We start from the raw sequence: 25,991 nt of genomic DNA on the forward strand, positions 1-25,991 counted from the left end.
ACTATGGGTTTGTGTATCTGGTATTCCACTTAGTGAGCAAAGAGGAATGGTTTTGGCACTCTGGGCAAAAGCCCAGCTATTAGAAGTTCCATAGAACAAATTCAATGTGGAAAACCCTGTAGTCTTTAGGAAATTGGAATCGGTCTTTAATTAAGTGATGATTGGCTCTTTGATCCTCTTGAAGAAATAGCACTGCTCTCTGGACACAGCTCTGGAAGGTACACTTTTGTAGAAGATGAACCTGGGAACAACACCGAGGTCTTTTAACAAACATCTTGAGGACAGAACTAGTGTGGAAGAATTTACACTTGCTAGTTAAGAGACTATGATCTTTTGTTTTGGGGCAGGGTCCCAAAACTTACTATGCAGCCCATGCTGGCCTCAAACTCACAATCCTCCTGCCTCAGCCTCTCAAGTGCCGGAATTACAGAAGTCTACCACCACACTCAGTCATATGCTCAATCTTACTGCAATTCTAATTTATTTACACCATAAAAACCTAATTTGGTACCTCAGTATTTGTAGGCAGATTTGAGTGACACATATGCTGGTTGATAATTTCCCTCTGGTTTTTGAAGGTCACCATTACAATTAAGCTAATGAACACTTTTTTTTTTTTAATAGTACTAGGGCTTGAACTCAGAGCCTCACGCTTGCTAGGCAGGCACTCTGCCACTTGAGTCACTGCACCAGCTTAATGAACTCTTTTTTAAGGACATAATAAGTACTCAAAAAGTAAAGTGATGGGCACTGGAGAGAAGGACCATGTAGAACAAAGCCATGGTTCTTGTCATCAAATGGCTTACTGTGTAGTGAGGGAAGGGGAAATATACACAATTAAATACAGTGTTGGTTTAATTGGGAAAATAAATACAAAAAGTACATGATATTCAGAGAGAGGAGAGTGACCAGAGAAGAACAGGAAAGATTTCATGAAAGAGTTGTAATAAAACATATTGATTAACGGGTGTGGTAGCTGAAGCCTATAATCCTAGCTACTCTGGAGGCTGAATCAGGAGGATCATGGCTCAAGGTCAGTCCAGGTAAAAACTTCTTGAGACCCCATCTGAACCAATGGCTGGACTTGGTGGTGTGCACCTGTCATCCCAGCTACGTGAAAAGCACGAATAGGAGGATCACAGTTCAGACCAGCCCGGACATAAAGCGAGACCCTGTCTCAAAAAAAAAAATGAAAAGCAAAAAAGGGCTGAGGGTATGACTCGGGGGTGCCTGCCTAGCAAACACAAGGCCCTGAGCTCACCCTCCAGGTACATTAACAAAAGCAAATATATATATATATATATATATATATATATATATATATATATATACACATATATATATATATACATATATATATATATGTATGTATGTTAGGTACTGTTCTAAGTGCTGTCCATTTATTAACTCATTTTAAAGATATTAATAGAATTTTAATTTATAACTATAGAAGAGAGAGCATAAGACAAAACACAAAAGCCTAACTCCTAAATTCTCGTCTGTAGAAAGGAAGGGTCATTCCCCAATGGACCAGAAAAGGCTCTAGATTAGACATCGAAGACGGCCATGCGACTGAACAGAGGTCCTCAGGAAGAAGACCTCTTACCATGTTGATCCTCTGTGCCACAAAAACTAGATTGTGGAACAACTTTACCTGCCTATAATTGTCAACCTATACTTATTTTTATTTTTCCAAATCTCAACAAGTAATAAAAGATTTTTCCCCTTCAATGAAGACAATTATTTGGAGGGCGTGTTGCTACAGACACAGAGGAAGTACAAGGGAAAGGAAGGGCTACTTTCCCCAGCCAGGAACTCAGTAAAAAGCCCTAAGCACTGGGTAATGGCAAAAAAGCAGTATCAGTGTTTGACAACAGAACGCAAGAGCACAATCTCACTAATGAATGGAGAGAAAGGCGAGAAGACACTCAAACAACTTGTCTAATGCTCATAAGGAATTTGGATTGAACAATGGAGTAAATCTAGTTCAGCTAATATATTTGATCAGATGCAGTTAGGATAACCTTTAGGCAGTAAATAAGAAAGAGGCAGGATGTATGGCTCTGTTAATTGTGGCTAATTTCAGATTACTGTGTCCTGACTGTAACTAAGCAAGCTGTCATTTTAAGAACAGGGCCAGCGTTTACATTTACGTTGCTGGGAATCCCTGAGGTACAGAAATTAAAGCTGGCCACTGATAGACATCTCGTGGGACTACTTATTGAAATGACTAATAGTGTTACATTTAAAGAAATTAAATCCAAAGAAGTTTCCCAGAAGTTCTGTATAAACCTTCATTAGGTACACTTTCCATTTTGAATTCCTGTGTTTGCGCCAATAGGTTGGTGAAGCCAACTTCACATTCTGTAATATACTCACTACTTAAATGCTTAGCATTTGAATCTTTCATATTTTTAGCTGTGTATGAAGCAGTATCTTCCAAGCCAAGTGAGACTAATGAAAGAGAATGTTTTTGTGCTATAAACACCAATTTTAATAAGAATCATGTGACGTTTTGACACCTAACACCATTTCTTTTATTCCATCAAAGGATTTTCTTTTTCTTTTTCTTTGTTTTTTAATTGGGGTTTGAACTCAAGGCCTTGTGCTTGCTAGCAAGTGCTCTACCACTTGGATTATGCCCCCAGCCCTAAGATATTTATCTCTGATGGCTTTGTCTGTTTTCATTTTTAAAAGTCTTTCAACCTAAGCAGTTTTGCAACAAGACAATATTAACACATATTTACGACAGTTGAAAAGCCAGTTCAGAAAAACAGTAATATAAACTGGAATGGACAGAAGCCTGATGTGACCTCTTTCCATTTGCTTCTCTGTTGCTCATTCTGAGAAGGTGATGCAAGCAAAATGTCCTTGTAGGGTGATGAATTAAGAAAATGGTCTTTTGGTACAATTCTGAATTTCAGTGGACTCATGCTAGGGAGGGGGAGGCTTCCAGTTAGCAGTCATCTTATAACCCCAGCACGTTATCGGGACAGAAACTGTCATTTTCTTGGAGAAAGGGATTAAAATAATAATAAAAAGGATGCAACTTCTTTGTGTGGCAGCTGCCTCTGTCCAGTCTTATTTATATTCCTCCTGCCTCTGTCCAGTCTTATTTATATTCCTCCTGCCTCTGTCCAGTCTTATTTATATTCCTCCTCACTGACTACATCAAAAAGGAAATTCTGACAGCATTGGCAAACAGAATTCTCAAGACTTTCAGAATTTAGACATTCTAACTGAGGTAGTGATTTCCAAAGAAGAGTTTTAATAAAGGAAGAGAGAACATCACATCAGGAATTTCTCAGGTGAAGAAATTGTCAGGGTGTTGATGAAAAGTATGGATGGGGAGATTTAAGGAAGCAAAGGAACCCAAGAAGAGTCTGGAGCCTCTGGAAGCACTCTTTCCCTGGCACTCATGTTCAGTACTTTTTAAAAATTCCTTTCCTGAAATTCCTGGCACAATTTCGGATTTGGCAAGTGGGATTAATTACATTCTCTTGTTCGTAGTAATTAGAAAACTTGATTTCATTGTGAAACACAAAATTTATGTTTATCCAGAATTACTGTATCCTCCACTAGAAGCCAATTTGCTGTCATTAAGTTTAAATCAAACTATATCTATGAGTCATGTAATTTTAGTTTGGATATAAATTTCATGACTAAAATTTAATTTCTCAAAGATGATGACGCCATGCCAATCCGTTCTCAGCTCCTAGAGTTCAAGAAATAGAAAATTCACTAGATCTGTCTACAGTTTACTGGAAAATATTTAAGGATTTGGATTGCTTTTTTTGTTTTGTTTACTTTCATATCTGCCCAGATCAAGTTAGGCATCCATCACATGTAGGAAGAAGAGGCAAGAATGAGGGGTTGAGAAGCATGAGTTCTCATGCAGTATTGGTCACTGACCAGATGTCATGAAGCAAATTATGGAACCTTACCATAATTTTGTTTTGGTGGTGGGGCTTGAACCCAGGGTCTGGCGCACACAAGCATGTGCCGTACCACTGACCTCCTCCCCAGCCTGTGAGCCTCTGTGTGCAATGTCATAGAACGGGGATAACTCCACCTGCGCTGTATTCCTGTAGGCTCATTCTGAGCATCAAAACTGGAAATGCGATTAAAAGTTCAATACACACAACTTCACGCAGAATAAAAAGGAGTCTGAATGAAAAGGATTGTACCCATATATAGATATAGATATAGATAACTTAAGTAATTGCTACCAGAATTTTAAGACATAAGTCTAACAGTGCTGTTTCCCTACTTAGTAATCTCCATCGACTCCCTGTTGACCATAAACTAGAAACACTGTAATATGGCATTAAAAAAAAGCCTTCAACAGATTTTACAGCTTACCATCTCTCCCACAGTCAGCACCGCATTGACCTTTCTCAGTGTTCTGCACGTTAACCACACCCTTTCATGTTGCCAGTTCTTTTCCTCTGCCTGCCACGTACCTTGTCTTTACCTGTCAAGACGCAAATGGAAGGCCATAGACAGTAGTAGTTTAGAGTGGTTGGAGTAAAACAGAGGTGGGTTTAAATTCCTGCTCTGTTTGCTATTAGCTAATCTGGCATTGAGAAAGTCAATTTATTTCTCTGTACCTCAGTTTCTCTATCTGGAAAATGGAAAGTATAAAATCAAACTCATAGAATTATGAAAAGTATATGAAACTGTAAGTTTAAAGCAGATTATCATGTCTGCTGCATAGCAAGTATTCCACGAGTGGAAGCTAATTATTTTCACTACTATTTTTAAATGTTTCCTTTTATACGAAACCTTCCCAGATGCCTTCAGCCAGGGTTCCTTTAGTTTCTCGTCATCTTTCCCTATACTCTGTTAGCACTGTGGGAACGTATCACACATGGCATGTGAAATGCCTGTTCTTTTGTTGACTGATTGATTCTCTATTTTGAGTTCTACTCGGGAAGTGTCGAACCGTAATATGTATTATAATAGATAATTATAAATGCATACTCATGTGCCCACCTGTGTTGGACCATTTAATTTTAACTAATTAATCTGGGGACTGGGTTTCCCAGAATCCCCTTCTTTCCATGGCCCAAAGAGCAGCATATGTGAGCTTTTGGAGGCAGAGGTGAAGCAGCAGCCTTTCCTCTGGGCTGTTGTGTTAGGTGTGGAGAGAGATGCAGAGATGCTGCAGATTCTTGCTTTTCTGCTCCACATGCAGCAACTCTTCCCAGCAGTCCCAAGCTCATGGCTGGACGTTTGGCTACAGATCCACCAGATCAGAATCTTCCAGAGATTTCTCTGCTAGTTAGTTCCTTGCAGCTCATTTCAGCAGCTGGATGCGCTTGGCTTCTCAGGTACACGGGTTAGTGACTCCCGTGGTCATCCACGGGTCCCTCTTGAGGGACTCGAATTCCCCACCTCCTCCCATGGTTGACTAAGGTCTATTCCTACAATAAATCCCTTGCCCTGTAACCCAAGGTGGTTTGCTTCTTTGACTAAGTTATGATGAAATGCACCATTTTCTAGGTCAAGAAATAGAATATTGCAGCCAGGCATTGGTGGCTCATGCCTGTAATTCTAGCTACTTGAAAGGCTGAGATCTGGAGGATTACAGTTCAAGGCCAGCCTCTCAGAGGGGGGTGGGGAATGAGCAAGACCCCGTCCTAACCACTAGCTAGGTGCTGTGGCATGTGCTTCATCCTAGGCTGGCAGGAAGCATGAAATAGGGTCACAGTCCAGGCTAGCTTGGGCAAAAAGCAAGACCCTATCTCAAAAATGACCAAGCAAAAAAAACTGGAGGCATGGCTTACGCAGTGGAGCTCCAGTCTAGCAAGCGTTGAAGCCCTGAGTTCAAACCCCTAGCACCCCAGAAGTGCCTCATAGGTTCCTTCCTGATCATACATCCCTCTTCTCTCCAGAGGTAATCGCTCTCTTGTATCTCCTTATAATTTGTCACATACATATATGTGCATGCATTCCTAAAATATAGTTTATCTACCTTGAACGTTATGTACATAGGATTACAGTGCATTTGTCTTTTGTACCATGCTTCTTTCACTCAACACTGTGTTCTAGAGGATGCTGGAAATTTCTTCTGACTGATAAAATTTAATGACTTGATTTATAAAACCTTTGTGGGTTTTTATTGCAATTGGTGTTTTGACTCTGGAGGATAATCGATATACAAAAGTTGTATACATTTAATGCTTACATTTTGATTTGGGGATATTTATATACACCTGAGGTATCAATATTTAAGTTTTTATTTTTAAGATTTATTCACGTTGCTATGTGGAGCCCTAGTTCACTAATTTCACAATATGCCCAATTCATTCCATTCTTTTAAGTTGTTTATGTCACCTACTGTCAAGTAAACATCATTTTAACATCAATTAATCAATCAATAAATGGGTAGTTTATGTCTGTTGTCTCCATTTAATTAATGTCACATTCTCCTCCCATTCCCCTGGCTCAGCCCAGTGCTTTCCTGTCTCAGGTGGGAATCTCAGTCCACCAATGATCGTTTTCTCCCTCCTGTGCAACCACAACTCCCAAATCTCCTCTGTTCTCTGGAAACCTTAAACTCTCGTTTAAGCCAATGGTTCCTCCAACTTTTCAGGAAAACCATGTTACCAGACATAAACTCCTTTGACTTGGGCCACCACACCTAAAACCCACCTGCACCCAAACCCATATTTCTCTCTCTCTCTCTTTTTTTTTTTTTTTTTTTTGTGGTACTGGGGCTTGAGCTCAGGACTTACACTTGCTAGGCAGGCACTATTACTACTTGAGCCCCTCTGCCAGCCCTTTTATTTTTTGTGATAGGTGTTTTTGAGATTAGGGTCTCATGACCCCAGTCTATTTGCCCAGGCTGGTTTTGAACCGTGATCCTCCTGATCTCTGCCTCCTGAGTAGCTAGGATCACAGGCGTGAGCCACTGATACGCAGTCATATTAATTACAATGGAAAAGATGCCTTTGCTGTTAGATAAGATCAGTTGCTCTACACGTACAGGGAGCTCCATTCCTGCCTGCCTCTCAGAACCCTGTCACCTTCCTCCTTCCTCTTCATTTTACTGTTTGTTCTAGAATTTAAACTTGCTCATCTCTTCTGTATTTAGGAGCATGTGTTCTTATTCTTACTGCCTAGCCACCAACTGTGCTTTCTTCTTCCTCACAGTCAAACTTCTTGGAAGAATGATCTAATTCAGTCTTCTGTTTCTTCAACTCCCACTTGCCTCTCAGCCCACCGCAGTCTAACCCTCCTGAAACGCCCCTAATGTGGAACCAAAGTGAAACCTCTTGCAATTAACCTCTCTTTAACCAACATATTGCATGTTCACTGCTGATTTCCATTGCTTTCATATGACATACTAAGTTGGACATGGTGGCACATGCCAGTTATCCTAGCACTCAGTAGGCTGAGGCAGGAGGATTGTGAGTTCAAGACCAGCCTGGGCTACATAGGCTGCCTAAGTCCTGTTTCAAAACAAGCAAGATGTACCAACTAAGAGCTATAGCACACTGGATGCTCACAGCTAACATGCCATGCCTAGTGTGCATATGGGCTTTTGATGTCATCAGATAGGTACAGGTTTAACAAAGAAACGGTGTGTATTCGACCTGTTTATGCCAGGCGTGCTTGTTAGTGTAACCCATAACTGAATGAATTATGTAAATCATTATGAAGTTGTCACCTGAAATATAAACAGGAAAATAAATGGATGCTTCTATGAAAATTAAATGCTTTGGATGAATTTAAAAAGGGAAAATGGCTTTAAATCATTACATTGAATTTGGAGCAAGAAAAGACTGCAGGAAATTGTAAATATCCAGGAGTCTGCACTCAGATTGCTCCAGGAATGGCTTGATGTTCTTGATCTACTTCAAATAAACCAAAAGAAGGAAACATACATAGTGCATCTGTGGACACGCTCTATGCAAGAAAACAGACCGAATTCCCATAAGCAGGTTATACGCTAAGCAAAGTTTAGGCCCTATGTAAAAAATTAGCAAATAAATGTCTGGTTATTTTAGGTTAAGTATGTTAAAGAATATACATTTAAAAAAATAATTCCCTAGTTTAATCACCTTTTCAATGAACTGACCATTGATCAACTGCCAAGTCTCACTCACAACACATTCAGAAGGTTTCTGCTCTTACTCTGGCCTACATTACCCATAACCTGTGTTCTCTAAATTCAGTGGATACTTTTTAATTTCAACCCTCCTTGACCTCTTGACATTTGTCACTATTGACAACTGTCTTATGAAATGCTCTCTTTCTCTGGTCTCCATGCTACCACACTCTCCTGATACCTCCCTCTTCTCTGGTTTACCCTTCAGTTTTCTTTGCGGTCATCTTTTCTTCTGTCTAGTTCTTAAATACTATATCTCAGGGGTCTTTCCCAAGCCCTGTGTTCTTTTCACTCTACATACCCACCTTAGGTGATCTGATCCCTTCTCTCATGTCTGTAGCTCCTGAGGCAGAGACCGGTATAGCCAACTACCAACTTAACATCTCTGCTTTAACACTCTTCTGGCACCTCAAGCACAGCACTCCCAAAGTGTACCAATCATCTCTGTCCCACTGAATGATCAGTGTTCTTTCTCCTGTGTCCCCAGCTCAGTCAACCTCACCATCCCCAATTCCCAAACAGGCAATGTGAAAGTCACTCCTCACTCTTCCCCGTTCCTTACCTTTGACTTGCATCTTCATTCCTGTTGCTCCTTCCTCCTGAGCATTTCACAAACCCATGCATGTATCTCCATCTCTCCTGCCACCACCCTCTCCTACATGTTTTATTTTGGTTTGGTTTTCATAGTGGGGTTTGAACTCAGGCCTTGCACTTGCTAGGTAGGTGCTCTACCCCTTGAGCCACTCTACCAGCCCTTTCTGCTTTAGTTATTTTGGGGAGAGAGTCTCAGTTTTTGGTCAGGCCAGCTCAGACCACAATCCTCCTATTTATACTTCCCGCATAGCTGAGACCACAGGTGTGCACACAACCACCCAGCTACTGATTTTTTTGGGACAGGTTGCTGCTATGTAGCCCAAGGCGCATTGAGCTCACAGTCCTTCTGCCTCAGCCTCCCAAGTATTGGGATTGCAAGTGTTTACCACTGTGTCTGGCTCCTCTTCTTGATTTTTGTATTTTTTCTCACAGTCTCCTTACCTCTAGTCTCTCTTCTTTCAAACCATTCTGCATCCAGGATTGCATATCTATTCCGTAATGTATGTACAACTGAACTTGTCTGAACTCTTTAATCTGCCTTTTAGGCCCTGTATGGTATGCCCTCTGCCAGTCCTCTGTACTATGCCAAACATTGTAGCCATACCTACCTTCTTTGTTTTGGCAATATAGTGCTCCTTTTCCCTCTACCTGTAGCACCTCTACTCATCTTCCAAATCTTGGTTTAAAATTGTTCCTTCAGCATGGCTGACTCTTATCCCTAGACTAACCTAGGTCTCCCATTACATCTCTCTTACTACAATTACTTGTCTACTATTTGACTTTCACTGGGTGGATTTTCATAAGGACGTCGGTCCTATTCACCGCTGGACCCTCAGCCCAATGCTTTCCAAAAACGTGGTGCTCGGTAATTACTTGTTAAGCAAATCAATGAAAGAACAAATAGCCAGTAAGTTAGCACTTGAGAATTGTTTATTGAATATGCATCAATTTGCTGTCCAGAGGAGAGTAGCAAACTCATTGCTATGGGGCGGGGGTGTTAGTCTAGCATCTGAAATTCTGGAATTTTCTGTGGGATTGTCTTTAGAACATGTGATAACTTCTCCTAAATAACCTACATCGAGGTAAATAGCCACCTTTTGAGATTGGATTTTATTTTGAAAGTAGTAAAATATTCAAAGTCAAAGATTAAGCCAGGCAACACTATCAGAAGTAAAATTTTATGTGTGACTGTAAATTCATAATGTCTGACTTTTTTTGTATGGCTCATAAACTGGGTCATGGGGCGACTCTAATAGAGAAGTTCCAAAAATGTTCTGAGCTATAGCAGGATTGTTAAAATGTTTGTGTAGTTTCTCAAGGGAATTTCTTGCAGGGGACACTGCTCATTTTGATGTGTATAGTCAGGAATTATGTAAAAAAAAATTTGTGTGTCCTTTAGACATACTTTCTATGTACATATTAGCTTTTTTTCTCAGCTTTAGGAAGAGCATAATATAGTAGATAGAGCCCAGAAATTAGAAATAAATATTATTTATCATCAATATAGTGAACACTTAGTGTGCAAAGTACTTTCAAATTAACCACCACCATAATTTGGTCACATATCACCCTCCACAGAGCAAAGTTGCTTTAGCCCACCTGCTTCAAATACCTCCCTGAACAAGATGTTATGAAATATAGACTAATCCTTTGCCAACTAAGATGGCTCTCCAAGGTGCAACCGCCGTGAGATTGAGTTGGCTCTGTTTACGGATGTAAAAGAGTCCAGGGCTCACTGAACAGCAGTGTCGTAAGACTGGTCAGATACCTCTAAATGTGTATTATTGGTCCCCGGGGAAAATATGGTCAAGAAGAGAACTTCACAAATCTATCTTACTTATTAATAGTAAAATACCAGTTCTCATTTAGACCCCCTGCTATGTGCCAGAATTATGCTACATAATTAATATACAAGTGTTATTTTTCTATTTTGAAATCAGCGTTAACAGAGGTTAATTTTCCCCTTATTCTACAGCGAGCCATCAGAAAACTAGACCAAGAACTCAGTCTACATGGTCCCAAAGCCCAGGCTCTTTGTACTTCAGAGTACTTAATGAACTGGCTCTAAGCTACCAGCATCTGTGAAAATGGTACATTTTAGATCCGAACTGTATCGCTCTAGTTCTTTTTGTTGCCCATCTTCTCAACAGTTGCTCAGTCTTCCTGAAGCTTTTACCTTCTTCAAAATGAGCATGAGTTTTATCTTTTCCTCAACTTTTGACTGTACATTTGAGCATTTTCTGGATGTGTTCTCAACCCTCCTTGAAACTACCTTCTAACTTCATTGCTCAAAAAGTTATTACTGAGGCTCAGATCCTGCCTGTCCTCCTAGGATGACCTGTCTATGGAAAGTGACTTTCTGTGACCTTTGACTCTTCTACAATGGCACCAATGGGTAATTTTTCTTGCTGTCTGATCATTGAGTCTGTTATGAGAAAGGGCAAGCGGGTGAGGATTGATGGAATATTTCCAGTTACTAAATCTGATATCTGTATCTTGCGCAAGTACAATTAGGGTCTGGGCCTTGCTACCAGCCTGTGTTCATCTCCGAGGAAATGCATGGGTTACCATTAACACTTTTGCCATATCCCCAGCTTGGTTGTACCTACCATTAAATAGATGGAACCAAATTAAGTTAATGCTTTTAATTTGGTGCCCCTGACTTGGTTCTTGGAGAAATGAATGATTTGTGTTATGTAGATTGGTTGACACATTTTCTTGCTTCTGGTTCAATACTACTAGCAAAAAAGAATTTTGATGCAAGAGTCTTTAGTACCAATCACAGGGAAATGTTCAATTAAAGGACATTAGAAGGGAATCAGTAAAGCTTTGTTTCATAAAAATGGGAATACACTCAACTATATGCAAACTGTAAATCTACTTTTTCTATCAGTTTACGATCTAGCACACTTTAACCCTATCTCCTTATATATATATTCCTGATGGATTTCATGGAGTTTATTTTAAGGTCAGGAGAGTCTGTTTCTAGCTCTTTATAAATTTTAACTCTTCATCTATCCCCTATGATAATAAATTTTATAATAAATAAAAGGATTCCTTAAGTTGCCTCTGTTCATAAGGCCTTTTATCTGGGCCCTAACTTAATGCAGAATCCTGTAATCCATGCTGTTTATTCTCAAGGAGCCTCTTAGATTTACTGGGCAGATTAAACAAAAAAAAGCTTACATAAGAGAAATATTTTTAAGGATATAAGGAATAATTAGAAAGAAAATAATGAGGAGAATTAACAGGGGCCACAAATTACTGTTCTAGCAAGTTTCTCTCCATCCCCCCATATATGTATCCAACATTTTGCTCAGAGCAGATTATAGTATTATTTGTCTGCTAATACTAATTTTCCAAGGGTTCTGGAGAGCAATATAGAAGCAGTAAGAATTATTCTCACCAAATATGCAAGGGAAATAAATCAGAATAGGATTTGTACAATGATATTTAGATGTCTTAGTTATTTACTAGAAACAAGTAGATTTCTAGGGAAGTTCTAGAGAGGCTTAGCTTCATGTCTGTTATTGGTCTGCTACATATTTTTTCCTTCTGTAAAGCTTTTAAATAAGGAAAATAAATTCCATGGTCTGATTATTAGTGAGAAAGGAGTTAAGGCTTACAAAGAACGAGGCTGAAGAAGAAAAACATTGAAGGAAATTAGTATGACTTAATCTCAGATCATTACCTGTCAAACTTTTAGTCATGATTCATAGTAAGAAATACATTTTAAGACTCAAAGTATACACTGTCTCAAAAAAACTCAAAGTAATCGTCCATACAATATGTCATGTATCTTTAATCCTTTCCTTCCTTTCCTCCCTCCCTCCCTCCCTGCCTTCCTCCCTGCCTTCCTCCCTGCCTTCCTCCCTTCCTCCCTCCCTCCCTTCCTTCCTCCCTTCTTTCCTCCCTCCCTTCCTCCCTCCCTTCCTTCCTTTCTTCCTTCCTAACTCAGGACTTTGGCTTTCTGGGCAGGTACTCTACCACAAAGCCACATCCTGGCATGTCATTTCATTTTTTAAAATTCTGAATAGAATCCAAAATAAATGGGTCAAAGTTTATACTTTGAAAATCCCTGTTTTAAATTGTCCACAGAATTAAAAAGTATAAGTTAGTGATGAGAAAGGCTGGAGCAAATTAGCTTTAGTAAGAGAGAGAGATTTGACATCCTTTTTTGCCCTCACTAACATATATACATTTTCTTTGAAAGAAACCTAATATGCTTGGATTAATATTTTATTATAAAATTTATCTGGGAATGTATACATTTTGTTTGCCATGTATGAATCACACAAGAAACATCTTTTCTGAATGTTATGCCCATTCTTTAAACAAAGGAAATGGTACAAATGGTATTCTAATTTCATTTAAAAAATACCTTTTTCAAAGGAAGGAAGGTGTATGTGCTCGACATTAGAGTTTTTTGTGTAGGTTGCTTGTTCTTATTTCAGTGATAGTGCAAAGATGTATTTTTAAAGTCCACTAGTATGAATTTTAAATAGCATATTTCTGCTTCCTCAAATAAATCACTTGTATCACATTCATCTGATCTTTTTGGTATGGTATAATACAAGTGGGTTGTAACTGGCTGCTTTACAAAGTAGAATTTGGATTCTATTAACAGTTTCAGGAGGAGATTTTTTCCCTGCAACTAGGCTTCTTCATTGCTATACACACTGAACATGGTTTAGCACAATTACTTAAAGCTCCCTCAATTAGAAATTGCAAGATAGCTGTCATCAAACTTACGTATTGTGGACCTGCCAAATATCTGGCAGAATTCATATGTGCAACAGATTAAATACATATATTGTTTTCTCATCTTGAAAATACATTGCTTTTATAGCTAATGGGAAAATCAGAAGTGCTTCCACTATTTTGGTTTTAAGAATATACATACAACAGAGCAAATCTCCAAGTAAAATGCATGTTTTTAAAACATCCCATTTAAGAAGTGGATAAAATAGCGTGATTTTCTTCAGAGTGAAACCTCAACATCACTTCTAAAACATAAAATATAAAAATTCAGGAGGGATTGATAGCTTTTGAGTAAGTCACATAGTTGCTGAGCATAATGAACTTTAGCATCTGGAAAGCTCATTTAAAATCCGTTCTACTTTTAAGCCATATTGTGTCATATATTAGAAAATACACTGGGAGGTATAGAAGGCCTGGTATTTGGTTTTGCTCAGCAGTTAACTAATGTTGTGACTTAATTAACATCCTAGGCCTTGATTTCCTAATTTAAAAATAAAGGTGTGGAACCACATGGTTTCTAAATTCCAAAATATCTTGGGAATAGTTTTGAGATAGTTACTTAGTAAGTTAATGTTAACAAACCAGAGTTCATCACTCCTCTTTCCATGTTAATCCGTGGGTGTCTAGAGTCATACAGGTGGATGTAAAGCATTTATCTTTGAATGCCAGAAAGTTTTATAAATGTTAAAAAAAATCAGAGGGAAAAGGGGAATGAGACTATAACGGAGGGGGTGAACTCGTTCGAGGTTCACTGTTCACCTGTACAGTACTAACATAATGAAATCCCCCTTTACAATTAATGTATGATAAATCAAAAATGAAGGAAATTTTTTAAAAATCCCTAACCTGTCTTAGAAATTATTATAAATGAATTTTCTAAAGGTCTGTCTGGTTACTAAGGCAAAGCTTGTGATCACCATTCTAAAAAATAAATCATACCGAAAAACACATTAACAAAGATGAAGAGAGTAACAAGATGAAACAGTGTACTCATCCACCCATATCAGTGAAAAAAGGCAGTGTGTTTTTATACAATCAAATTGAACAAAAATTATATTTACTTACGAATGCTAGAGGTTCCAGAGGGAGGGGATGACCACCATCTGGAGCTAAGAAGTTTGTTCTTCATGTAATCAACAGTGATGACATCACTCACCAGTGGCAGAACAGAGTAAAGCATTTATCTTTCATTCCACAAGGTGGTGTGTTTTATGTACAAGTTAGCTGGGGTGGTGTTTTTATTCAGAATCTAATGATGTGCTTTTTAAATGGTTTTCTTATTTTGGCCTTGTTTGTACATCACTTAGAATCCTGCCTCGAGGTCTTACAAATTGCCTGATACCATTGCAGATACATGGACTTGTTCCCAAATTGATAACGTATGCCAAAATTTTCTGTATTGCCCTCAATAAACACACTTCTGGGCATATTCTTGACCCTGATCCCAGTGAGAACTCCAAATGTGTTTCCTCTCAGCAAGAAGATCAGCTTCCTTTGTGGTTTCCCCCCTGTGGTTATGGTTTCAAAACTCAAATACGCTTTAGAGAAATAATGTGATCTTTTACCTATAAATAGCATTTGCATGTAATATAGGACTAAATGAGGTTTGTAAAAAATTTTAGAAGTTATTTAAAACAAAAGTTGAAAACCATTGGCAATTATATTTGCCAGCTTTAATCTAAGAATCTTCCTAACCCTTCCAAATATCTAGGATTCTGCCTTTTCCTCTCTTCCAGCTGAACCCCTCCGAAATGCTTGCTCTCAAAGGAGGTCCAGACTGACCTCAAGGCCTTTAGGTCAGAGGTGTTTGATTTCTGACTCATCATGTTTGCCTGTGATATCTTTGTTTAATACTGAACAGCAGTGTTAAAGTTGATTGGCTATCTATTGATTTATTCAATCTCCCACTCATGTCAAATATTTATTGAGTAACCTCTATTGTGCAGGCATTGGGTTAAGCATTGAGGATATAAAACTGGAATAGATGCGCCTTTAAGAGTAATACTGATAGGGCTGGTGGAGTGCCTCCTAGCAAGTATAAGGCCCTGAGTTCAAATCCCAGTGCTCCCCCCGCCCAAAAAGAGATACTGATAGCATGAAATCTCACATTCAACAAGGTAAAAAAAAAGCAACCCTTTATTTCAAATTACTTTCTCTATTGTCTTCTATTGTGAATTTGAAGTTATTTCATTTATTTTCTGCTTCCCTGTCTTCAATATAGTTTAGGCTAAGTGTTATGTATGGATTAAACTAATTTTTTTTGCCAGAAAAAAATTAGTAGTAAATGCATTCAAATATTCGAGCTTCAATTGTTATTCCATTCTAATTTTTGATAAAAAATGATTTTATTTTATATTCTCATTGTATGTTTGGGTCCTAGAGTGTTAGAAAAATGGAGGGAAATGGTCTCTGCCCACAGGTCTTTGAGGGAATGGAACTGGAACGTTACTTATTTAGAGAGGGTTATAATGGGAATGAGCTCAGATCAGTAGACAGAACATACTACAAAAGCAAGTGTAATTATTAATATGACATAATGGAAGGTTTAGCTGTGTATACAACAGGAACACTAGTCACTTTCCACTCTAGGAGGGAATGCTCTGTTGAAATGCAGAGCAAGACCAGTGATCAAATGCTTTCATAAACTAGAGATTAGCACCAGTATTTACCTTTTACAGTCTTTCTACTCAAGGCATAAAAAAATGGCATGTTGAAATGGAAAAAACCTCTTTATACCAAGAGAAAATGATACTGCTAAGTGGAAAGGTAATTCTTATTCAAACTAAAAATGTCTCTCTTTCACTCAAATTGAGTCATCAAAACTCTCAGTAGTATGCTTAAGCCAATAAAAGGAAGAAGGGCTAAAATATTCAAAAGTCAAACATGTCTGTACTTACACAATTTCAAGTTAGTAAAGCTTGGTTAATTATCTTATTAATGCTATTCACTACAGTGCTTTGCACTTTGAATTTCTGAAGTGCTAAAAATATTAAATTGATTTTTACAACACTGTATAATTTGTTAGTATTGTGACTGAGCTCTCTAAGACAAAAGAAGAAATTTCAACTCATTTCAATAAAGATACACTGGTCTGGAGGGACTGTAGCAGGTTGGAGATACCTTAAGTAAACTAGTCCTGTTCTAGAAGCAAGATAATGGGGCTGAGAGAAAGGATGGAGTGGTAGAGCACCTGCCTAACAATCATGAGGCCCTAAGTTCAAAACCAAGTACCGCCAGAAAAAAAAAAAAAGAAGAAAAGAAAAATGCAGGAAGAGGCAAGATATGTACTTCTAGAACAATGAGGAATCATTCAGGATTGGACATGATTACATGCTGAAACAGATAATAGATGCTATAGATCAGAGCAGAGAAGTATAAAGCCAGTTGTGTTGCCAAGCTAACAGCAGAGAGCTGTATGCTGCTTAAGGAACAGGAAGCAACAGATGGTGATTTCCTCTTACATACACTCTGACTACCTCAGTAGGTACTTTGAGACCAGGGAAGATAATTGTCCCTCCTCAGCTAACCCTGAGCTCATATGCAACATACAATCTTAGTACTCCAAGGCAGTTACTTTAGCATGAAAGATGGGTACAACCCTGCTTGTCAAACTTTCCCAAAACAAGAGACAGAAAAGTCCAGTCATTCCTCAGTAGCAGATTTTAAAAATTAGAGAAATAACCAGAAGTTTGGGGAGAGAAAGACCATTGGGGCAAACATTGCGCATTGTTTTCTCTACATGAGTTTCCCTCTCCCCAGACTCTTTCTTTAAAGCAAATTAGCTCATTCATGAGATTTCCAAGGCAGTCTTTTGACATATGGCAAGAGTATAAACATTGGATTTATTTCTGGGGAAGAAGTAACTGATTGATTCAACGGTACCTCAGAATTTATTCAGTCAAAAGCCACAACTTCTTTTTACCACTTTGGAGTCACAAAATTGCATCACAGGAAGATATATGCATGAGTGTGATTGCTCCCAGACATGCATTCTTCCATCAAGGATCTGAAATAATACTAAAAAGGAAACTTGTATTCTTGTGGGTTTTTGTGGCAGTCATCCAGGATGATTTCCCACAGAATGTTATGCCAAACCTGTGAAACAGAAAAGAATATATCCCGAACACCAGTCATTTTCTCTCTGGCACCTAAAATTTGGATTCTTCTGTTGATATAACACTTTAACTAGCTGTCTTGTACTGCTTTCTCTGGTTAAGGGAGGGGCAAGTATGGGAGTGAACATGTAAAAGATGGAAAGAATGTGGGAAATTTTTTAAAATGAGTTCTAATACCAAAGATGACATTCTTATGCTTTGAAATGAGCAATGCAAATTTCAAGCACGTTTTAACTAAATACAGGGTGTACACTGGTGTGAAGCCGAGAAGTGCCAGGTTTAAGTCTTCATGCCTTTTCTGTAGAAAGAGTGTGTCCCGGGCACACATGTCACCATGCTAATAGGCAGCAGGAAACACTGTTGCACTGTGTTCTTCCCAATGTGAGAGGCCTGGAGATGAAACGAGAGATCATCTGCTTGTGAATATGGGGAAAGGAAGCCATTTTTACTGCACGGATTTAATGTCATGCTGATGGCAAGTGACATGATCACTGAAAACAGATGCCATATGGAGTCTCGTTGATTGATGTGCAAATCCCTGACAGCAGAAACCCAGGGTTGTCAGTTTGCCTTCATGGTTGTCTTATTGAGATCTAGTCAGGAAAGGAGCCCCCGAATTTCAGATGTTGGAACATGAATCACACAGACAGAGGAATAAAGCGTTCTTCTATCTGACCTATTGTTCCAAAGTGTAAGCAACAGGGGGAGTTTCTCTAAAGGGAGATTCAGGATTTCAAAATCCTCTCAACAAATTCTTTTCTTATATGAAGAATATTTTGGCTTAATAGTTCACTTGGACCCATTTTCTTATTCAGAACAATGTTTTATTATTTTTCTAGCTGGTTGCTCTTACCTATAAACTGATCACTATCCTGCAGATTGGTGGGACAATTTTGTTCATTTGGGATTTTGTGGAATGATGGATGATGGCCCTTTCAGGCTGTTGTGTGAGTTTAGATGTGCCACGGCACAGGGAGAAAACATGACTCTACCATGTGTAGTAACAGAGGAACTGCCTTAAATTAAGGAAGTGCTCAGGGAGCAGCCAGTGCCTCTCCACCTGAACTAAGTCTGGGAGACATGTGCCTTTGGTTTTAATTGGTGTGATCTGATCAAGCAAATCAAAGGAATGCAGTATGTATAAGCTCTGGAGTGCATGTTATTCTTTAGCCCCCTCAAATAGCTATAAATTATGTTAGATATTAATCACACATGATTCTGCAAAGAAAACACTTGGCACCAACATAAGAAGTGACAGCACCGGATAATGTGATGTAGCAGAAGAACACCTGTCTGCAGCCCAAGTCTACAGACTTCATTTCAATGGTAGAACCTGAGTGTATATTCCAGATTTGTTTTTTATTGATTGGCTCAACTTATGTTTGCTTTAACAATAATATTTAGTAGAGATGTTTCTACTATACAAGCAATATCTATTTTCCATTAATAAGTTGGAAAATATAAGAAAAACCATTCCTATTTTACTACACAAAGACAGCCACTATATTTTTCTATGTACTTTTTATATATTTTAAAAAGTGTACCATTTTTCAATTTTGCATTCTGCTTCTTAAATTTCACAGTGTCACACAAACTGTTTTGTTTTAAATTCTCCTAAATTTTCTTTTTATTATTGTACTGGGGGTACATTGTGACATTTATAAAAGTTCTTACAATATATCATAGTTGAATTCACCCCCTCTATCATTCTCCTTTATCCTCCCTCACCCCATTCCTGAAATAGTTTCAACAGGTCTCATTTTTCCATTTACATACATGTGTACATAATATATTTAAATTTTCTTTTATTATTGATAACCTTCAAATTAATACACTATGGTATGCTTAACTATTCCCTTATTGGCTGATGTTTGCAACTTTTTATCATAAGAAATAATGCAGGGATGAACGAGAATGAGGGGAGGTGAGTCTGATTAGAATATACTGAAGCACATATAGAAATGTCACAGTCCCCTTGTAGCATATGCTAAGAAAGAAATACTGCAATGGACATTTCTCTGCAAAGTTGTATCTCTGGATTTTAGTTTATAATGACACAATTGGCTCCCAGACACAGAGTTTTTAGGTTAAACTACTAAAGCTTTTTGAAGGCTGTAGATTGAAAGTATGAATTTGTTTCCAGAATGGTTGCTTCAGTTTACACTCTTAAGCACTATGTCATAGTGCTTCATGGCTCATTCATAAGACTGAATTTTGAAAATCTCTAGAGCTTGCACACGGCACAGTGGACCTTGGAAGAGATGTAGCTGCTGTTTGACCCTTTATTTTTTTAACCTCCCATCCCTTTACATCCAATTTTCTTCATTAGGAGATTAATTACAAAATACCTTACAAAACAGTTGTGAGAAAAAAAACAGTAAAAATGAGTGGAAATAATTAATAATTTAAACTACTTCTTAGCACCTATAGGGTTTGGGATTATGCTCTATACAGTTTGTTTGGTGGTACTGGGGTTTGAACTCAGGGCTTCACTCTTGCTAGGCAGGCACTCCACCACTTGAGCCACCCTGCCAGCCCTTTTTAGTGTTGGGTATTTTCCAAATAGTGTCTCACTTCTTGGGCTGGCCTCAAACTGCAATCCTCCTGATCTCTGCCTCCTGAGTATCTAGGATCAAAGGTGAGAGCCACCTTGTGCCTGCTATGTAAACTTTTTTTGAACTGAAAATACCTAGCAATTTTTCTCCAGTTTATAGGATTGGAGTCTAGGGAATGAGAGAATGAAAGCTTTGGTGATGGAATCAGGAGACTTACTTTCTCCAGCTCTTTCACTAACTTGCTGTGACCCTGGGCAAATTATTTAACCTCTTTGGGGCTCTATTTCTTCATCACAGAGGGCACTGGCTTTAAGTAGGACATCTCTGACTGTAAGATTCTTTGATGCTTATCAGAATACCATTTTCCCAGAAAACAATGACTGCTAACTACTTCTTCAAAAGTCCACATGGAGAGTGCCTGCACTATTTTTTTATTACTTCCTCATTTACTTTTTATTTATTTTTTTTTCTTTTATTATTCATATGTGCATACAAGGCTTGGTTCATTTCTCCCCCCTGCCCCCACCCCCTCCCTTACCACCCACTCCGCCACCTCCCTCTTCCTTCCACCCCCTCAATACCCAGCAGAAACTATTTTGCCCTTATCTCTAATTTTGTTGTAGAGAGAGTATAAGCAATAATAGGAAGGAACAAGGGTTTTTGCTGGTTGAGATAAGGATAGCTATACAGGGCATTGACTCACATTGATTTCCTGTGTGTGGGTGTTACCTTCTAGGTTAATTCTTTTTGATCTCACTTTTTCTCTAGTTCCTGTTCCCCTTTTCCTATTGGCCTCTGTTGCTTTTAAGGTATCTGCTTTAGTTTCTCTGCGTTAAGGGCAACAAATGCTAGCTAATTTTTTAGGTTTCTCACCTATCCTCACCCCTCCCTTGTGTGCTCTCGCTTTTATCATGTGCTCATAGTCCAATCCCATTGTTGTGTTTGCCCTTGATCTAATGTCCACATATGAGGGAGAACATACGATTTTTGGTCTTTTGGGCCAGGCTAACCTCACTCAGAATGATGTTCTCCAATTCCATCCATTTACCAGCAAATGATAACATTTTGTTCTTCTTCATGGCTGCATAAAATTCCATTGTGTATAGATACCACATTTTCTTAATCCATTTGTCAGTGGTGGGGCATCGTGGCTGTTTCCAAAACTTGGCTATTGTGAATAGTGCCGCAATAAACATGGATGTGCAGGTGCCTCTGGAGTCACAGTCTTTTGGGTATATCCCCAAGAGTGGTATTGCTGGATCAAATGGTAGATCAATGTCTAGCTTTTTAAGTAGCCTCCAAATTTTTTTCCAGAGTGGTTGTACTAGTCTACATTCCAACCAACAGTGTAAGAGGGTTCCTTTTTCCCCGCATCCTCGCCAACACCTGTTGTTGGTGGTGTTACTGATTATGGCTATTCTAACAGGGGTGAGGTGGAATCTTAGTGTGGTTTTAATTTGCATTTCCTTTATTGCTAGAGATGGTGAGCATTTTTCATGTGTTTTTTTGGCCATTTGAATTTCTTCTTTTGAGAAAGTTCTGTTTAGTTCACTTGCCCATTTCTCTATTGGTTCATTAGTTTTGGGAGAATTTAGTTTTTTAAGTTCCCTATATATTCTGGTTATCAGTCCTTTGTCTGATGTATAGTTGGCAAATATTTTCTCCCACTCTGTGGGTGTTCTCTTCAGTTTAGAGACCATTTCTTTTGATGAACAGAAGCTTTTTAGCTTTATGAGGTCCCATTTATCTATGCTATCTCTTAGTTGCTGTGCTGTTGGGGTTTCATTGAGAAAGTTCTTACCTCTACCTACTAACTCCAGAGTATTTCCTACTCTTTCCTGTATCAACTTTAGAGTTTGTGGTCTGATATTAAGATCCTTGATCCATTTTGAGTTAATCTTGGTATAGGGTGATATACATGGATCTAGTTTCAGTTTTTTGCAGACTGCTAACCAGTTTTCCTAGCAGTTTTTGTTGAAGAGGCTGCTATTTCTCCATCGTATATTTTTAGCTCCTTTGTCAAAGACAAGTTGGTTGAGTTGTGTGGCTTCATATCTGGGTCCTCTATTCTGTTCCACTGGCCTTCATGTCTGTTTTTGTGCCAGTACCATGCTGTTTTTATTGTTATTGCTTTGTAATATAGTTTGAAGTCGGGTATCGTGATATCTCCAGCATTGTTCTTTTGACTGAGTATTGCCTTGGCTATTCGTGGCCTCTTGTGTTTCCATATAAATTTCACGGTAGATTTTTCAATCTCTTTAATGAATGTCATTGGAATTTTGATGGGAATTGCATTAAACATGTAGATTACTTTTGGGAGTATAGACATTTTTATTATGTTGATTCTACCAATCCATGAGCATGGGAGATCTCTCCACTTTCTATAGTCTTCCTCAATCTCTTTCTTCAGAAGTGTATAGTTTTCCTTATAGAGGTCTTTCACATCTTTTGTTAGGTTTACACCTAGGTATTTGATTTTTTTTTTGAGGCTATTGTAAATGGAATTGTTTTCATACATTCTTTTTCCGTTTGCTCATTGTTAGTGTATAGAAATGCTAATGATTTTTCTATGTTGATTTTATATCCTGCTACCTTGCTATAGCTATTGATGATGTCTAGAAGCTTTTGAGTAGAGTTTTTTGGGTTTTTAAGGTATAGGATCATGTTGTCTGCAAATAGGGATATGTTGACAGTTTCTTTACCTATTTGTATTCCTTTTATTCCTTCTTCTTGCCTAATTGCTCTGGCTAGGAATTCCAGTACTATGTTGAATAGGAGTGGAGATAGTGGGCATCCTTGTCTGGTTCCTGATTTTAGAGGGAATGGTTTCAGTTTTTCTCCGTTAAGTGTAATGCTGTGCCTGCACTATTTATTTCCAAAAACTCCAGAGAGTTCCAATCTGTCTTGTGGTGTTGGGGTGACTTTCATATTTCTATCTAGAATCACTTTAAAGAAATGTCCTGATGAGAGCATAAACTTCACCTGATCGTTGTGTCAGTTAAACAAAAACAGATGGAAGTTATAACTAGAAATCCTTAAAAAATATAAATACACAGCAGAATGTACCAAATTATACCCTAAGCTGTGTAGGTTAATGGTTACTGGTTTCAATGGAAATTTCACACAAATCTTTGAAATCAGAATTCGAGTCCTGTAATTATAGCACAGAAGACACCCAGCTCTGCACAGCTAGCATCATCTCTGGGCTGCAATTAACATTTATTTCACTTCTGTAGATATGCTTAAAAGTGGTGTTAGCAAGGAAAAATCATATTTCTTGCAAGTTTTTTTTTTTACTATTCATCAGATGTGCTTTTAAAAATAGCCTTATTAAGATAGAATTCACCTAGCATAAAAATCACCTTTGTAGAGTGTGTAATTCAGTGACTTAAAGCTTATTCTCAGAGTTATGAATGTATTTTTACACAAAAAATGTATTACATTTTAAAGATGTAATAAATTTCTATTTATTACACAAACATTTCTATTATATTGAAGGATGCATTTTTACATTTAAAAATACATAGGGATATTTTTAAAACACAATGAAATGTCTTTACTTCTGTTTATTGGATTTAATACTATGTATCGATTATTTTTGTTCAAGACTTTGAAAAAGTTTGGTTGCATGAATTTAAACCATTCAGTTTATAAAACAACTGGATGTGTGTATAGGCACAATTTCAGTTTAATTTGAAACCTACCATCTATCAAATTCTATCTGGAAATCTTTCATTTATATGATAAAGGAAAATTAAGAGTGTGTTTGATGATTTTATAATATAATGAAAGATGAGTAAGAGTTCATATACTTCTGAATCTGTTTTAAATCAAGTTTAAATGAACTTATTTAAAATATTTACTTATTTAAGAATTTGACTTCCTTTTTTCTTTTTAAACTTCTAATGGGTGGGTAAAAGTGTCACGCCCAGGGCTGGGGACAGTCAGCAGTACAGCACTTGGCTAGCTGCTCAAGGCCCTGGAGTCTGTCCTCATACAAAAACAAAAACCATGCCCAGAGAAAAATATCTGAAGGTGACAGAGGGACAGTAGTTGGCATTTTCTCTTCAAGTCATGAAAAACAAGAGAAAAATTCTGCCTGTATCTTGAGAAAACATAGGTAGGCCAAGGTGATTAAGTAATAACTATTGAGATATTTGCATTTTATTCTAAGTATTTTATAAGGCAGTAATGAAGGAATTAGCTAGAGTTTTCTATTTCAGACTTTGCTTTGTAATAAGTTTGCTAGTAATTTTGTCCTAACTCTTTAATAATCAAGTCAAATAACTTCTATACTGAATGTCTTTCTAGTAATATGTTACTGAAGCTATAAAAACAGTGCTAGTATTTTTAAGTTAGATAAAACTTTTCTCCTTAACAGTAAGCTTTCAAGGAATTGAAAATTCCCTTAGGAATTGGATGGGTTGTTTTTATTTTCATATTATTCAGTTATTTTTGTATTATTCAATTTGAGAACTTATTACCCATTTTACAGTAAACATCTCCCTTCAGAGGTTAAAATGGGAGGTCAAGTATTCTTGCTAAGATCTCAGTACAGACCTCAGTGATCAGACCTCTAAGTGGCCTTACAGATTACTTGAGATTACCTTGAATAAGTATTTTAACCCTTACTTTTATCATCTGTCAAGTGAGAGCAAAGAGTGGTTTAGTTATATGATTGTTTATGATGACCGAAAGTGCTTGTATAAAAGCAAGTAATTGCATACTAGCATTGGAAAGACATCAACGAACTCATATTTTTAATCTGACCTATAAATTTTCTGTGCTGTCTTTATCTTCATTTGGAAAACGAGTAGAACTCATAATCTAAGGTACATGGAAACATGAGCCTTACTTGCTCAAGTAAGCCAACTTAGTTTTCGACATCTTAAAAATATCATGAACGTTTGGTTTTTGTTATTTTGTTCTTCAGTGAGCATTGAGATATGAGAAGAAATGTGCCTAGCAAAGTGAGATGATTCAGAACTAGACGCAAGGGAAACTCTGAAAAAATACAAAAGTGGGTGGGACAGTAGCAAAGGCCAAAAGCTTCGTGAGAAGAAAAAAAGTTAGACTATACATGACAGACGTGATTTTTATTTTTGTAAAATTGCTTGGTTATCTCTGGAAAATTCAGTGTTTTGTAAATGTAATTTATGTATTAGTCTGTAAGGTTCCACATGTATTGGATAGCACTCTGGACTCTGATTTCTGTATTAGTTGGATGCTAGTTACAGAGGTAGTGTTGTCATTGAGAAAAATGAATAATGCCCTCTGCTGTCATCTTACTTCCTTCTGCTGCTGTCAAGACAGGAGGGAGAGGGCAAATCCAAGGCAGAGTGGTCAGGGAGCAGTACTGTGCCCTTTGATGTCAGCACCCTGTGGGCTGAGTCACCTGCCTGTGTATGACTTGCCTGACAACTTTGCTCGGCAACACTGCGGTGGATTCGCCCATCGCTCAAATACATAAAAGTGGTTTTCGTAGTAACCCCACCTGACAAATGTGTGCCATAGAAATTCAGGAAATGGCCCTTGAGCCGGAAGCGTCTTCTATGGGGAATTTCCCTCACAGCAAAACTAAAGCAGGCTCCATTGATAACCACAAGGAAGCTCAGCCCAAAATTTCTTTGGAACTAACGAGCAAGAGAAAGATTAGAGCATGTGCTGACCGGTCAGGCCTAGAGTTCCTTTCCATTTTATCAAGGCACATGGGAAACTCCGGCTGTAGATGGCAGCATCACACTGAGGCATCCTTTCCGAAGTTTCCATGGCTCCTTTGTGAGAAAGATGCTAAAAGCTGCTCTTTGGTGCCTGGAGGACTGTCTTCATTCACTAGAAAACAGCCACCAA

The sequence above is a fragment of the Castor canadensis genome, chromosome 11, assembly GCF_047511655.1.
Source record: "Castor canadensis chromosome 11, mCasCan1.hap1v2, whole genome shotgun sequence".
NCBI lineage: Eukaryota > Metazoa > Chordata > Mammalia > Rodentia > Castoridae > Castor > Castor canadensis.